Below are 18,119 nucleotides of genomic sequence, written 5' to 3' on the forward strand. Positions count from 1 at the left end.
CCATGCGCACTTTTCTCCATGGGAGTAATTTCCAAAACTGTATACGGTTTGTTCGATTCCTGGGAGACCAGTTGTAGTTTTCGAAGCACTTCTGGAGGCATTCTGTAATCTGTGGTCCCTCAGAGTGTTGATGAAATCGGGAAATTGCATCGAGATTTAATACAACATTCACCATGCGCACTTTTCCCCATGGGAGTAATGTCTCAAACTGTCTACGCTTTCATCGATTCCTGGGAGACCAGTAGTATTTTTGAAGCACATCTGGGGGCATTATGTAATCTGTGGACTTTCAGAGTGTTGATGAAACAGGGAAATTTCATCGGGAATGAATACAATAGGCACCATGCGCACTTTTCTCCATGGGAGTAATGTCTCAAACTGTCTACGCTTTGATCGATTCCTGGGAGACCAGTAGTAGTTTTCGAAGCACATCTGGAGACATTCTGTAATCTGTGGTCCTTCAGAGTGTTGATGAAACAGGGAAATTGCATCGGTATTGAATACAACAAGCACCTTGGGATTTTTATTCCTTGGAAGTAATGTCTCAAACTGTCTACGCTTTGATCGATTCCAGGAAGACCAATAGTAGTTTTCGAAGCACATATGGAGGCATTCTGTAATCTGTGGACCTTCAGAGTGTTGATGAAATAGGGAAATTGCATCGAGATTTAATACAACATTCACCATGTGCACTTTTCTCCATGGGAGTAATGTCTCAAACTGTCTACGATTTGATCGATTCCTGGGAGACCAATAGGAGTTTACGAAGCACATCTGGATTCATTCTGTAGTCTGTGGACGTTCAGAGTGTTGATGAAACACAGATAATTCATCGGTATTGAATACAACAAGCACCATGGGACTTTTATTCCGTAGGAGTTATGTGTCAAACTGTCTACGCTTCGATCGTTTCCTGGGAGACCAGTAGTAGTTTTCGAAGCACATCTGGAGGCATTATGAAATCTGTGCACCTTCACAGTGTTGATGAAACAGGGAAATTGCATCGGGATTGAATACAACAGGCACCATGCGCACTTTTCTCCATGGGAGTAATGTCTCAAACTGTCTACGCTTTGATCGATTCCTGGGAGACCAGTAGTAGTTTTCGAAGCCCATCTGGAGGCATTCTGTAATTTGTGGACCTTCAGAGTGTTGATGAAACACAGATATTGCGTCAGTATTGAATACAACAGCCACCATGGGGCTTTTATTCCATGATAGTAATATCTCAAACTGTCCATGCTTTGATCGATTCCTGGGAGACCAGTAGTAGTTTTCGAAGCACATCTGGTGGCATTATGTAATCTGTGGACTTTCAGAGTGTTGATGAAATAGGGAAATTGCATCGGGATTGAATACAACAGGCACCATGCGCACTTTTCTCCATGGGAGTAATGTCTCAAAATGTCTACGCTTTGATCGAATCCTGGGAGACCAATAGTAGTTTCCGAAACACATCTGGAGGCATTGTGTAATCTGTGGACGTTCAGAGTGTTGATGAAACACAGATATTGCATCGTTATTGTATACAACAAGCACCATGGGAACTTTTATTCCATGGGAGTAATGTCTCAAACTGTCTACTCTTTGATCGATTTCTGTGAGACCAGTAGTAGTTTTCGAAGCACATCTGGTGGCATTCTGTAATCTGTGGACCTTCAGAGTGTTGATGAAACACAGAAGTTGCATCCAAATTGAATACAACAGGCACCATGCGTACTTTTCTCCATGGGAGTAATATCTCAAACTGTCTACGATTTGATCGATCCCTGGGAGACCAGTAGTAGTTTAGAAAGCACAGCAGGATGCATTTTGTAATCTGTAGACCTTCAGAGTGTTGATGAAACAAAGTAATTGCATCGGGATTGAATACAACAGGCACTATGCGGACTTTTCTCCATGGGGGCAATGTCTCAAACTGTCTACGCTTTGATCGATTCCTGGGAGATCAGTAGTAGTTTTCGAAGCACTTCTGGAGGCATTCTGTAATCTGTGGTCCCTCAGAGTGTTGATGAAATCGGGAAATTGCATCGAGATTTAATACAACATTCACCATGCGCACTTTTCCCCATGGGAGTAATGTCTCAAACTGTCTACGCTTTGATCGATTCCTGGGAGACCAGTAGTATTTTTGAAGCACATCTGGGGGCATTATGTAATCTGTGGACTTTCAGAGTGTTGATGAAACAGGGAAATTTCATCGGGAATGAATACAATAGGCACCATGCGCACTTTTCTCCATGGGAGTAATGTCTCAAACTGTCTACGCTTTGATCGATTCCTGGGAGACCAATAGTAGTTTCCGAAGCACATCTGGAGACATTCTGTAATCTGTGGAAGTTCAGAGTGTTGATGAAACACAGATATGGCATCGGTATTGAATACAACAACCACCATGGGGACTTTTATTCCGTGGGAGTTATGTCTCAAACTGTCTACGCTTTTATCGATTCCTGGGAGACCAGTAGTAGTTTTCGAAGCACATCTGGAGACATTCTGTAGTCCGTGGACCTTCAGAGTGTTGATGAAATACAGATATTGCATCGGTATTGAATTCAACAGGCACAATGGGGCTTTTATTACATGGGAGTAATGTCTCAAACTGTCTATGCTTTAATCGATTCCTAGGAGACCAATAGTAGTTTTCGAAGCACATCTGGAGACATTCTGTAATCTGTGGACCTTCAGAGTGTTGATGAAACAGGGAATTTGCATCGGGATTTAATACAACATTCACCATGCGCACTTTTCTCCATGGGAGTAATTTCCCAAACTGTATACGGTTTGTTCGATTCCTGGGAGACCAGTTGTAGTTTTCGAAGCACATCTGGAGGCCTTCTGTAGTCTGTGTACTTTCAGAGTGTTTATAAAACACAGATATTGCATCGGTATTGAATACAACAGGCATCATGGGGCATTTATTCCATGGGAGTAATGTCTCAAACTGTCTATGCTTTGATAGATTCCTGGGAGATCAGTAGTAGTTTTCGAAGCGCTTCTGGAGGCATTCTGTAATCTGTGGACCTTCAGAGTGTTGATGAAATAGGGAAATTGCATCGAAATTTAATACAACATTCACCATGCGCACTTTTCTCCATGGGAGTAATGTCTGAAACTGTCTACGCTTTGATCGAATCCTGGGAGACAAGTAGTAGTTTTCGAAGCACATCTGGAGACATTCTGTAATCTGTGGACCTTCAGAGTATTGATGAAATACAGATATTGCGTCGGTATTGAATTCAACAGGCACAATGGGGCTTTTATTACATGGGAGTAATGTCTCAAACTGTCTATGCTTTATCGATTCCTGGGAGACCAATAGTAGTTTTCGAAGCACATCTGGAGACATTCTGTAATCTGTGGACCTTCAGAGTGTTGATGAAACAGGGAATTTGCATCGGGATTTAATACAATATTCACCATGCGCACTTTTCTCCATGGGAGTAATTTCCCAAACTATATACGGTTTGTTCGATTCCTGGGAGACCAGTTGTAGTTTTCGAAGCACATCGGGAGGCCTTCTGTAGTCTGTGTAGTGTCAGAGTGTTGATGAAAGACAGATATTGCATCGGTATTGAATACAACAAGCACCATGGGGCTTTTATTCGATGGGAGTAATGTCTCAAAATGTCTACGGTTTAATCGATTCCTGTTAGACCAATAATAATTTCCGAAGCACGTCTGGAGGCATTCTGTAATCTGTGGACGTTCAGACTGTTGATGAAACACAGATATGGCATCGGTATTGAATACAACAAGCACTATGGGGACTTTTATTCCGTGGGAGATATGTCTCAAACTGTCTACGCTTTGATTGATTCCTGGAAGACCAGTAGTAGTTTTCGAAGCACATCTGGTGGCATTATGTAATCTGTGGAAATTCAGAGTGTTGATGAAACAGGGAAAATTCATCGGGATTGAATGCAAGAGGCACCATGCGCACTTTTCTCCATGGGAGTAATGTCTCAAACTGTCTACGCTTTGATCGATCCCTGGGAGACCAGTAGTAGTTTAGAAAGCACATAAGGATGAATTTTGTAATCTGTAGACCTTCAGAGTGTTGATGAAACAAAGTAATTGCATCGTGATTGAATACAACAGGCACTATGCGGACTTTTCTCCACTGTCATCGCTTTGATCAATTACTGGGAGACCAGCTGTAGTTTTCGAAGCACATCTGGAGGCATTTTGTAATCTGTGGACCTTCAGAGTGTTGATGAAACAGGGAAATAGCATCGGTATTGAATACAACAGGCACCATGGGGCTTTTATTCCATGGGGGTAATGTCTCAAACTGTCTATGCTTTGATCGATTCCTGGGAGACCAGTAGTAGTTTTCGATGCACATCTGGAGGCATTCTGTAATCTGTGGTCCTTCAGAGTGTTGATGAAACGCAGATATTGCATCGGTATTGAATACAACAGGAAAAATGGGGCATTTATTCCATGGGTGTAATGTCTCAAAATGTCTATGCTTTGTTCGATTCCTGGGAGACCAGTAGTAGTTTTCGAAGCACATCTGGAGGCATTCTGTAATCTGTGGACCTTCAGAGTGTTGATGAAACAGAGATATTGCATCGGTATTGAATAAAACATTCACCATGGGGCTTTATTTCCATGGGAGTAATGTCTCAAACTGTCTATGCTTTGATCGATTCCTGGGAGACCATTAGTAGTATTCGAAGCACATCTGGAGGCATTCTGTAATCTTCGGACCTTCAGACTGTTGATGAAACAGGGAAATAGCATCGGTATTGAATACAACAGGCACCATGGGGCTTTTATTCCATGGGGGTAATGTCTCAAACTGTCTATGCTTTAATCGATTCCTAGGAGACCAATAGTAGTTTTCGAAGCACATCTGGAGCCATTCTGTAATCTGTGGACCTTCAGAGTGTTGATGAAACAGGGAATTTGCATCGGGATTTAATACAACATTCACCATGCGCACTTTTCTCCATGGGAGTAATTTCCCAAACTGTATACGGTTTGTTCGATTCCTGGGAGACCAGTTGTAGTTTTCGAAGCACATCTGGAGGCCTTCTGTAGTCTGTGTACTTTCAGAGTGTTGATAAAACACAGATATTGCATCGGTATTGAATACAACAGGCATCATGGGGCATTTATTCCATGGGAGTAATGTCTCAAACTGTCTATGCTTTGATAGATTCCTGGGAGATCAGTAGTAGTTTTCGAAGCGCTTCTGGAGGCATTCTGTAATCTGTGGACCTTCAGAGTGTTGATGAAATAGGGAAATTGCATCGAGATTTAATACAACATTCACCATGCGCACTTTTCTCCATGGGAGTAATGTCTCCAACTGTCTACGCTTTGATCGAATCCTGGGAGACAAGTAGTAGTTTTCGAAGCACATCTGGAGACATTCTGTAATCTGTGGACCTTCAGAGTATTGATGAAATACAGATATTGCGTCGGTATTGAATTCAACAGGCACAATGGGGCTTTTATTACATGGGAGAAATGTCTCAAACTGTCTATGCTTTATCGATTCCTGGGAGACCAATAGTAGTTTTCGAAGCACATCTGGAGACATTCTGTAATCTGTGGACCGTCAGAGTGTTGATGAAACAGGGAATTTGCATCGGGATTTAATACAATATTCACCATGCGCACTTTTCTCCATGGGAGTAATTTCCCAAACTGTATACGGTTTGTTCGATTAATGGGAGACCAGTTGTAGTTTTCTAAGCACATCGGGAGGCCTTCTGTAGTCTGTGTAGTGTCAGAGTGTTGATGAAAGACAGATATTGCATCGGTATTGAATACAACAAGCTTCATGGGGCTTTTATTCGATGGGAGTAATGTCTCAAAATGTCTACGGTTTAATCGATTCCTGTTAGACCAATAATAATTTCCGAAGCACGTCTGGAGGCATTCTGTAATCTGTGGACGTTCAGACTGTTGATGAAACACAGATATGGCATCGGTATTGAATACAACAAGCACTATGGGGACTTTTATTCCGTGGGAGATATGTCTCAAACTGTCTACGCTTTGATTGATTCCTGGAAGACCAGTAGTAGTTTTCGAAGCACATCTGGTGGCATTATGTAATCTGTGGAAATTCAGAGTGTTGATGAAACAGGGAAAATTCATCGGGATTGAATGCAACAGGCACCATGCGCACTTTTCTCCATGGGAGTAATGTCTCAAACTGTCTACGCTTTGATCGATTCCTGGGAGCCCAATAGTAGTTTTCGAAGCACATCTGGTGGCATTCTGTAATCTGTGGACCTTCAGAGTGTTGATAAAACACAGAAATTGCATCCAAATTGAATACAACAGGCACCATGCGGACTTTTCTCCATGGGAGTAATATCTCAAACTGTCTACGATTTGATCGATCCCTAGGAGACCAGTAGTAGTTTAGAAAGCACATAAGGATGCATTTTGTAATCTGTAGACCTTCAGAGTGTTGATGAAACAAAGTAATTGCATCGGGATTGAATACAACAGGCATTATGCGGACTTTTCTCCATGGGGGTAATGTGTCAAACTGTCATCGCTTTGATCAATTACTGGGAGACCAGCAAAAGTTTTCGAAGCACAGCTGGAGGCATTCTGTAATCTGTGGACCATCAGAGTGTTGATGAAACAGGGAAATTGCATCGGTATTGAATACAACAGGCACCATGGGGCTTTTATTCCATGGGAGTAATGTCTCAAACTGTCTATGCTTTGATTGATTCCTGAGAGACCTGTAGTAGTTTTCGAAGCACATCTGGAGGCAGTCTGTAATCTGTGGACCTTCAGAGTGTTGATGAAACACAGATATTGCATCGGTATTGAATACAACAGGAAAAATGGGGCTTTTATTCCATGGGTGTAATGTTTCAAAATGTCTAAGCTTTGTTCGATTCCTGGGAGACCAGTAGTAGTTTTCGAAGCACATCTGGAGGCATTCTGTAATCTGTGGACCTTCAGAGTGTTGATGAAACACAGATATTGCATCGGTATTGAATACAACAGGCACCATGGGGCTTTATTTCCATGGGAGTAATGTCTCAAACTGTCTACGCTTTAATCGATTCCTGGATGACCAATAGTAGTTTTCGAAGCACATCTGGAGACATTCTGTAACCTTCGTACCTTCAGATTGTTGATGAAAGAGGGAAATTGCATCGGTATTCAATACAACAGATTCCATGGGGACTTTTATTTCATGGGAGTAATGTCTAAAACTGTCTAAGATTGGTTCGATTCCTGGGAGACCAGTAGTAGTTTTCGAAGCACATCTGGAGGCATTCTGTAATCTGTGGACCTTCAGAGTGTTGATGAAACACAGATATTGCATCGGTATTGAATACAACAGGCACCATGGGGCTTTATTTCCATGGGAGTTATGTCTCAAACTGTCTACGCTTTGATCGATTCCTGGGAGACCAGTAGTAGTTCTCGAAGCACATCTGGAGGCATTCTGTAATCTGTGGACACTCAGAGTGTTGATGAAACACAGATATTGCATCAGTATTGAATACAACAGCCACCATGGGGCTTTTATTCCATGGGAGTAATATCTCAAACTGTCTATGCTTTGATCGATTCCTGGGAGACCAGTAGTAGTTTTCGAAGCACATCTGGTGGCATTATGTAATCTGTGGACCTTCAGAGTGTTGATGAAATAGGGAAATTGCATCGAGATTTAATACAATATTCACCATGCGCACTTTTCTCCAAGGGAGTAATGTCTCAAACTGTCTACGATTTGATCGATTCCTGGGAAGCCAATATGAGTTTACGAAGCACATCTGGAGGCAGTCTGTAATCTGTGGACGTTCAGACTGTTGATGAAACACAGATATGGCATCGGTATTGAATGCAACAAGCACCATGGGGACTTCTATTCCGTGGGAGTTATGTCTCAAACTGTCTACGCTTTGATCGATTCCTGGGAGACCAGTAGTAGTTTTCGAAGCACATCTGGAGACATTCTGTAATCTGTGGTCCTTCAGAGTGTTGATGAAACAGGGAAATTGCATCGGTATTGAATACAACAAGCACCTTGGGATTTTTATTCCTTGGAAGTAATGTCTCAAACTGTCTACGCTTTGATCGATTCCAGGAAGACCAATAGTAGTTTTCGAAGCACATATGGAGGCATTCTGTAATCTGTGGACCTTCAGAGTGTTGATGAAATAGGGAAATTGCATCGAGATTTAATACAACATTCACCATGCGCACTTTTCTCCATGGGAGTAATGTCTCAAACTGTCTACGATTTGATCGATTCCTGGGAGACCAATAGGAGTTTACGAAACACATCTGGATTCATTCTGTAGTCTGTGGACGTTCAGAGTGTTGATGAAACACAGATAATTCATCGGTATTCAATACAACAAGCACCATGGGACTTTTATTCCGTAGGAGTTATGTGTCAAACTGTCTACGCTTTGATCGATTCCTGGGAGACCAGTAGTAGTTTTCGAAGCACATCTGGAGGCATTATGAAATCTGTGCACCTTCACAGTGTTGATGAAACAGGGAAATTGCATCGGGATTGAATACAACAGGCACCATGCGCACTTTTCTCCATGGGAGTAATGTCTCAAACTGTCTACGATTTGATCGATCCCTGGGAGACCAGTAGTAGTTTAGAAAGCACAGCAGGATGCATTTTGTAATCTGTAGACCTTCAGAGTGTTGATGAAACAAAGTAATTGCATCGGGATTGAATACAACAGGCACTATGCGGACTTTTCTCCATGGGGGCAATGTGTCAAACTGTCTACGCTTTGATCGATTCCTGGGAGATCAGTAGTAGTTTTCGAAGCACTTCTGGAGGCATTCTGTAATCTGTGGTCCCTCAGAGTGTTGATGAAATCGGAAAATTGCATCGAGATTTAATACAACATTCACCATGCGCACTTTTCCCCATGGGAGTAATGTCTCAAACTGTCTACGCTTTGATCGATTCCTATTAGACCAGTAGTATTTTTGAAGCACATCTGGGGGCATTATGTAATCTGTGGACCTTCAGAGTGTTGATGAAACAGGGAAATTTCATCGGGAATGAATACAATAGGCACCATGCGCACTTTTCTCCATGGGAGTAATGTCTCAAACTGTCTACGCTTTGATCGATTCCTGGGAGACCAATAGTAGTTTCCGCAGCACATCTGGAGACATTCTGTAATCTGTGGAAGTTCAGAGTGTTGATGAAACACAGATATGGCATCGGTATTGAATACAACAACCACCATGGGGACTTTTATTCCGTGGGAGTTATGTCTCAAACTGTCTACGCTTTGATCGATTCCTGGGAGACCCGTAGTAGTTTTCGAAGCACATCTGGAGACATTCTGTAGTCAGTGGACCTTCAGAGTGTTGATGAAATACAGATATTGCATCGGTATTGAATTCAACAGGCACAATGGGGCTTTTATTACATGGGAGTAATGTCTCAAACTGTCTATGATTTAATCGATTCCTAGGAGACCAATAGTAGTTTTCGAAGCACATCTGGAGACATTCTGTAATCTGTGGACCTTCAGAGTGTTGATGAAACAGGGAATTTGCATCGGGATTTAATACAACATTCACCATGCGCACTTTTCTCCATGGGAGTAATTTCCCAAACTGTATACGGTTTGTTCGATTCCTGGGAGACCAGTTGTAGTTTTCGAAGCACATCTGGAGGCCTTCTGTAGTCTGTGTACTTTCAGAGTGTTGATAAAACACAGATATTGCATCGGTATTGAATACAACAGGCATCATGGGGCATTTATTCCATGGGAGTAATGTCTCAAACTGTCTATGCTTTGATAGATTCCTGGGAGATCAGTAGTAGTTTTCGAAGCGCTTCTGGAGGCATTCTGTAATCTGTGGACCTTCATAGTGTTGATGAAATAGGGAAATTGCATCGAGATTTAATACAACATTCACCATGCGCACTTTTCTCCATGGGAGTAATGTCTCAAACTGTCTACGCTTTGATCGAATCCTGGGAGACAAGTAGTAGTTTTCGAAGCACATCTGGAGACATTCTGTAATCTGTGGACCTTCAGAGTATTGATGAAATTCAGATATTGCGTCTCTATTGAATTCAACAGGCACAATGGGGCTTTTATTACATGGGAGTAATGTCTCAAACTGTCTATGCTTTATCGATTCCTGGGAGACCAATAGTAGTTTTCGAAGCACATCTGGAGACATTCTGTAATCTGTGGACCTTCAGAGTGTTGATGAAACAGGGAATTTGCATCGGGATTTAATACAACATTCACCATGCGCACTTTTCTCCATGGGAGTAATTTCCCAAACTGTATTCGGTTTGTTCGATTCCTGGGAGACCAGTTGTAGTTTTCGAAGCACATCGGGAGGCCTTCTGTAGTCTGTGTAGTGTCAGAGTGTTGATGAAAGACAGATATTGCATCGGTATAGAATACAACAAGCACCATGGGGCTTTTATTCGATGGGAGTAATGTCTCAAAATGTCTACGGTTTAATCGATTCCTGTTAGACCAATAATAATTTCCGAAGCACGTCTGGAGGCATTCTGTAATCTGTGGACGTTCAGACTGTTGATGAAACACAGATATGGCATCGGTATTGAATACAACAAGCACTATGGGGACTTTTATTCCGTGGGAGATATGTCTCAAACTGTCTACGCTTTGATTGATTCCTGGAAGACCAGTAGTAGTTTTCGAAGCACATCTGGTGGCATTATGTAATCTGTGGAAATTCAGAGTGTTGATGAAACAGGGAAAATTCATCGGGATTGAATGCAACAGGCACCATGCGCACTTTTCTCCCTGGGAGTAATGTCTCAAACTGTCTACGCTTTGATCGAATCCTGGGAGACCAGTAGTAGTTTTCGAAGCACATCTGGTGGCATTCTGTAATCTGTGGACCCTCAGAGTGTTGATAAAACACAGAAATTGCATCCAAATTGAATACAACAGGCACCATGCGGACTTTTCTCCATGGGAGTAATATCTCAAACTGTCTACGATTTGATCGATCCCTGGGAGACCAGTAGTAGTTTAGAAAGCACATAAGGATGAATTTTGTAATCTGTAGACCTTCAGAGTGTTGATGAAACAAAGTAATTGCATCGTGATTGAATACAACAGGCACTATGCGGACTTTTCTCCACTGTCATCGCTTTGATCAATTACTGGGAGACCAGCTGTAGTTTTCGAAGCACATCTGGAGGCATTCTGTAATCTGTGGACCTTCAGAGTGTTGATGAAACAGGGAAATAGCATCGGTATTGAATGCAACAGGCACCATGGGGCTTTTATTCCATGGGGGTAATGTCTCAAACTGTCTATGCTTTGATCGATTCCTGGGAGACCAGTAGTAGTTTTCGAAGCACATCTGGAGGCATTCTGTAATCTGTGGTCCTTCAGAGTGTTGATGAAACGCAGATATTGCATCGGTATTGAATACAACAGGAAAAATGGGGCATTTATTCCATGGGTGTAATGTCTCAAAATGTCTATGCTTTGTTCGATTCCTGGGAGACCCGTAGTAGTTTTCGAAGCACATCTGGAGGCATTCTGTAATCTGTGGACCTTCAGAGTGTTGATGAAACAGAGATATTGCATCGGTATTGAATAAAACATTCACCATGGGGCTTTATTTCCATGGGAGTAATGTCTCAAACTGTCTATGCTTTGATCGATTCCTGGGAGACCATTAGTAGTATTCGAAGCACATCTGGAGGCATTCTGTAATCTTCGGACCTTCAGACTGTTGATGAAACAGGGAAATAGCATCGGTATTGAATACAACAGGCACCATGGGGCTTTTATTCCATGGGGGTAATGTCTCAAACTGTCTATGCTTTAATCGATTCCTAGGAGACCAATAGTAGTTTTCGAAGCACATCTGGAGACATTCTGTAATCTGTGGACCTTCAGAGTGTTGATGAAACAGGGAATTTGCATCGGGATTTAATACAACATTCACCATGCGCACTTTTCTCCATGGGAGTAATTTCCCAAACTGTATACGGTTTGTTCGATTCCTGGGAGACCAGTTGTAGTTTTCGAAGCACATCTGGAGGCCTTCTGTAGTCTGTGTACTTTCAGAGTGTTGATAAAACACAGATATTGCATCGGTATTGAATACAACAGGCATCATGGGGCATTTATTCCATGGGAGTAATGTCTCAAACTGTCTATGCTTTGATAGATTCCTGGGAGATCAGTAGTAGTTTTCGAAGCGCTTCTGGAGGCATTCTGTAATCTGTGGACCTTCAGAGTGTTGATGAAATAGGGAAATTGCATCGAGATTTAATACAACATTCACCATGCACACTTTTCTCCATGGGAGTAATGTCTCAAACTGTCTACGCTTTGATCGAATCCTGGGAGACAAGTAGTAGTTTTCGAAGCACATCTGGAGACATTCTGTAATCTGTGGACCTTCAGAGTATTGATGAAATTCAGATATTGCGTCTCTATTGAATTCAACAGGCACAATGGGGCTTTTATTACATGGGAGTAATGTCTCAAACTGTCTATGCTTTATCGATTCCTGGGAGACCAGTAGTAGTTTTCGAAGCACATCTGGAGACATTCTGTAATCTGTGGACCTTCAGAGTGTTGATGAAACAGGGAATTTGCATCGGGATTTAATACAACATTCACCATGCGCACTTTTCTCCATGGGAGTAATTTCCCAAACTGTATTCGGTTTGTTCGATTCCTGGGAGACCAGTTGTAGTTTTCGAAGCACATCGGGAGGCCTTCTGTAGTCTGTGTAGTGTCAGAGTGTTGATGAAAGACAGATATTGCATCGGTATAGAATACAACAAGCACCATGGGGCTTTTATTCGATGGGAGTAATGTCTCAAAATGTCTACGGTTTAATCGATTCCTGTTAGACCAATAATAATTTCCGAAGCACGTCTGGAGGCATTCTGTAATCTGTGGACGTTCAGACTGTTGATGAAACACAGATATGGCATCGGTATTGAATACAACAAGCACTATGGGGACTTTTATTCCGTGGGAGATATGTCTCAAACTGTCTACGCTTTGATTGATTCCTGGAAGACCAGTAGTAGTTTTCGAAGCACATCTGGTGGCATTATGTAATCTGTGGAAATTCAGAGTGTTGATGAAACAGGGAAAATTCATCGGGATTGAATGCAACAGGCACCATGCGCACTTTTCTCCCTGGGAGTAATGTCTCAAACTGTCTACGCTTTGATCGAATCCTGGGAGACCAGTGTAGTTTTCGAAGCACATCTGGTGGCATTCTGTAATCTGTGGACCCTCAGAGTGTTGATAAAACACAGAAATTGCATCCAAATTGAATACAACAGGCACCATGCGGACTTTTCTCCATGGGAGTAATATCTCAAACTGTCTACGATTTGATCGATCCCTGGGAGACCAGTAGTAGTTTAGAAAGCACATAAGGATGAATTTTGTAATCTGTAGACCTTCAGAGTGATGATGAAACAAAGTAATCGCATCGTGATTGAATACAACAGGCACTATGCGGACTTTTCTCCACTGTCATCGCTTTGATCAATTACTGGGAGACCAGCTGTAGTTTTCGAAGCACATCTGGAGCATTCTGTAATCTGTGGACCTTCAGAGTGTTGATGAAACAGGGAAATAGCATCGGTATTGAATGCAACAGGCACCATGGGGCTTTTATTCCATGGGGGTAATGTCTCAAACTGTCTATGCTTTGATCGATTCCTGGGAGACCAGTAGTAGTTTTCGAAGCACATCTGGAGGCATTCTGTAATCTGTGGTCCTTCAGAGTGTTGATGAAACGCAGATATTGCATCGGTATTGAATACAACAGGAAAAATGGGGCATTTATTCCATGGGTGTAATGTCTCAAAATGTCTATGCTTTGTTCGATTCCTGGGAGACCAGTAGTAGTTTTCGAAGCACATCTGGAGACATTCTGTAATCTGTGGACCTTCAGAGTGTTGATGAAACAGGGAATTTGCATCGGGATTTAATACAACATTCACCATGCGCACTTTTCTCCATGGGAGTAATTTCCCAAACTGTATACGGTTTGTTCGATTCCTGGGAGACCAGTTGTAGTTTTCGAAGCACATCTGGAGGCCTTCTGTAGTCTGTGTACTTTCAGAGTGTTGATAAAACACAGATATTGCATCGGTATTGAATACAACAGGCATCATGGGGCATTTATTCCATGGGAGTAATGTCTCAAACTGTCTATGCTTTGATAGATTCCTGGGAGATCAGTAGTAGTTTTCGAAGCGCTTCTGGAGGCATTCTGTAATCTGTGGACCTTCAGAGTGTTGATGAAATAGGGAAATTGCATCGAGATTTAATACAACATTCACCATGCGCACTTTTCTCCATGGGAGTAATGTCTCAAACTGTCTACGCTTTGATCGAATCCTGGGAGACAAGTAGTAGTTTTCGAAGCACATCTGGAGACATTCTGTAATCTGTGGACCTTCAGAGTATTGATGAAATTCAGATATTGCGTCTCTATTGAATTCAACAGGCACAATGGGGCTTTTATTACATGGGAGTAATGTCTCAAACTGTCTATGCTTTATCGATTCCTGGGAGACCAGTAGTAGTTTTCGAAGCACATCTGGAGACATTCTGTAATCTGTGGACCTTCAGAGTGTTGATGAAACAGGGAATTTGCATCGGGATTTAATACAACATTCACCATGCGCACTTTTCTCCATGGGAGTAATTTCCCAAACTGTATTCGGTTTGTTCGATTCCTGGGAGACCAGTTGTAGTTTTCGAAGCACATCGGGAGGCCTTCTGTAGTCTGTGTAGTGTCAGAGTGTTGATGAAAGACAGATATTGCATCGGTATAGAATACAACAAGCACCATGGGGCTTTTATTCGATGGGAGTAATGTCTCAAAATGTCTACGGTTTAATCGATTCCTGTTAGACCAATAATAATTTCCGAAGCACGTCTGGAGGCATTCTGTAATCTGTGGACGTTCAGACTGTTGATGAAACACAGATATGGCATCGGTATTGAATACAACAAGCACTATGGGGACTTTTATTCCGTGGGAGATATGTCTCAAACTGTCTACGCTTTGATTGATTCCTGGAAGACCAGTAGTAGTTTTCGAAGCACATCTGGTGGCATTATGTAATCTGTGGAAATTCAGAGTGTTGATGAAACAGGGAAAATTCATCGGGATTGAATGCAACAGGCACCATGCGCACTTTTCTCCCTGGGAGTAATGTCTCAAACTGTCTACGCTTTGATCGAATCCTGGGAGACCAGTAGTAGTTTTCGAAGCACATCTGGTGGCATTCTGTAGTCTGTGGACCCTCAGAGTGTTGATAAAACACAGAAATTGCATCCAAATTGAATACAACAGGCACCATGCGGACTTTTCTCCATGGGAGTAATATCTCAAACTGTCTACGATTTGATCGATCCCTGGGAGACCAGTAGTAGTTTAGAAAGCACATAAGGATGAATTTTGTAATCTGTAGACCTTCAGAGTGTTGATGAAACAAAGTAATCGCATCGTGATTGAATACAACAGGCACTATGCGGACTTTTCTCCACTGTCATCGCTTTGATCAATTTCTGGGAGACCAGCTGTAGTTTTCGAAGCACATCTGGAGCATTCTGTAATCTGTGGACCTTCAGAGTGTTGATGAAACAGGGAAATAGCATCGGTATTGAATGCAACAGGCACCATGGGGCTTTTATTCCATGGGGGTAATGTCTCAAACTGTCTATGCTTTGATCGATTCCTGGGAGACCAGTAGTAGTTTTCGAAGCACATCTGGAGGCATTCTGTAATCTGTGGTCCTTCAGAGTGTTGATGAAACGCAGATATTGCATCGGTATTGAATACAACAGGAAAAATGGGGCATTTATTCCATGGGTGTAATGTCTCAAAATGTCTATGCTTTGTTCGATTCCTGGGAGACCAGTAGTAGTTTTCGAAGCACATCTGGAGGCATTCTGTAATCTGTGGACCTTCAGAGTGTTGATGAAACAGAGATATTGCATCGGTATTGAATAAAACATTCACCATGGGGCTTTATTTCCATGGGAGTAATGTCTCAAACTGTCTATGCTTTGATCGATTCCTGGGAGACCATTAGTAGTATTCGAAGCACATCTGGAGGCATTCTGTAATCTTCGGACCTTCAGACTGTTGATGAAACAGGGAAATAGCATCGGTATTGAATACAACAGGCACCATGGGGCTTTTATTCCATGGGGGTAATGTCTCAAACTGTCTATGCTTTAATCGATTCCTAGGAGACCAATAGTAGTTTTCGAAGCACATCTGGAGCCATTCTGTAATCTGTGGACCTTCAGAGTGTTGATGAAACAGGGAATTTGCATCGGGATTTAATACAACATTCACCATGCGCACTTTTCTCCATGGGAGTAATTTTCCAAACTGTATACGGTTTGTTCGATTCCTGGGAGACCAGTTGTAGTTTTCGAAGCACATCTGGAGGCCTTCTGTAGTCTGTGTACTTTCAGAGTGTTGATAAAACACAGATATTACATCGGTATTGAATACAACAGGCATCATGGGGCATTTATTCCATGGGAGTAATGTCTCAAACTGTCTATGCTTTGATAGATTACTGGGAGATCAGTAGTAGTTTTCGAAGCGCTTCTGGAGGCATTCTGTAATCTGTGGACCTTCAGAGTGTTGATGAAATAGGGAAATTGCATCGAGATTTAATACAACATTCACCATGCGCACTTTTCTCCATGGGAGTAATGTCTCAAACTGTCTACGCTTTGATCGAATCCTGGGAGACAAGTAGTAGTTTTCGAAGCACATCTGGAGACATTCTGTAATCTGTGGACCTTCAGAGTATTGATGAAATACAGATATTGCGTCGGTATTGAATTCAACAGGCACAATGGGGCTTTTATTACATGGGAGTAATGTCTCAAACTGTCTATGCTTTATCGATTCCTGGGAGACCAATAGTAGTTTTCGAAGCACATCTGGAGACATTCTGTAATCTGTGGACCATCAGAGTGTTGATGAAACAGGGAATTTGCATCGGGATTTAATACAATATTCACCATGCGCACTTTTCTCCATGGGAGTAATTTCCCAAACTGTATACGGTTTGTTCGATTCCTGGGAGACCAGTTGTAGTTTTCGAAGCACATCGGGAGGCCTTCTGTAGTCTGTGTAGTGTCAGAGTGTTGATGAAAGACAGATATTGCATCGGTATTGAATACAACAAGCACCATGGGGCTTTTATTCGATGGGAGTAATGTTCAAAATGTCTACGGTTTAATCGATTCCTGTTAGACCAATAATAATTTCCGAAGCACGTCTGGAGGCATTCTGTAATCTGTGGACGTTCAGACTGTTGATGAAACACAGATATGGCATCGGTATTGAATACAACAAGCACTATGGGGACTTTTATTCCGTGGGAGATATGTCTCAAACTGTCTACGCTTTGATTGATTCCTGGAAGACCAGTAGTAGTTTTCGAAGCACATCTGGTGGCATTATGTAATCTGTGGAAATTCAGAGTGTTGATGAAACAGGGAAAATTCATCGGGATTGAATGCAACAGGCACCATGCGCACTTTTCTCCATGGGAGTAATGTCTCAAACTGTCTACGCTTTGATCGAATCCTGGGAGACCAGTAGTAGTTTTCGAAGCACATCTGGTGGCATTCTGTAATCTGTGGACCCTCAGAGTGTTGATAAAACACAGAAATTGCATCCAAATTGAATACAACAGGCACCATGCGGACTTTTCTCCATGGGAGTAATATCTCAAACTGTCTACGATTTGATCGATCCCTGGGAGACCTGTAGTAGTTTAGAAAGCACATAAGGATGCATTTTGTAATCTGTAGACCTTCAGAGTGTTGATGAAACAAAGTAATTGCATCGTGATTGAATACAACAGGCACTATGCGGACTTTTCTCCACTGTCATCGCTTTGATCAATTACTGGGAGACCAGCTGTAGTTTTCGAAGCACATCTGGAGGCATTCTGTAATCTGTGGACCTTCAGAGTGTTGATGAAACAGGGAAATAGCATCGGTATTGAATACAACAGGCACCATGGGGCTTTTATTCCATGGGGGTAATGTCTCAAACTGTCTATGCTTTGATCGATTCCTGGGAGACCAGTAGTAGTTTTCGAA

The sequence above is a fragment of the Schistocerca gregaria genome, unplaced genomic scaffold, assembly GCF_023897955.1.
Source record: "Schistocerca gregaria isolate iqSchGreg1 unplaced genomic scaffold, iqSchGreg1.2 ptg000180l, whole genome shotgun sequence".
In the NCBI taxonomy this organism is placed as follows: Eukaryota; Metazoa; Arthropoda; class Insecta; order Orthoptera; family Acrididae; genus Schistocerca; species Schistocerca gregaria.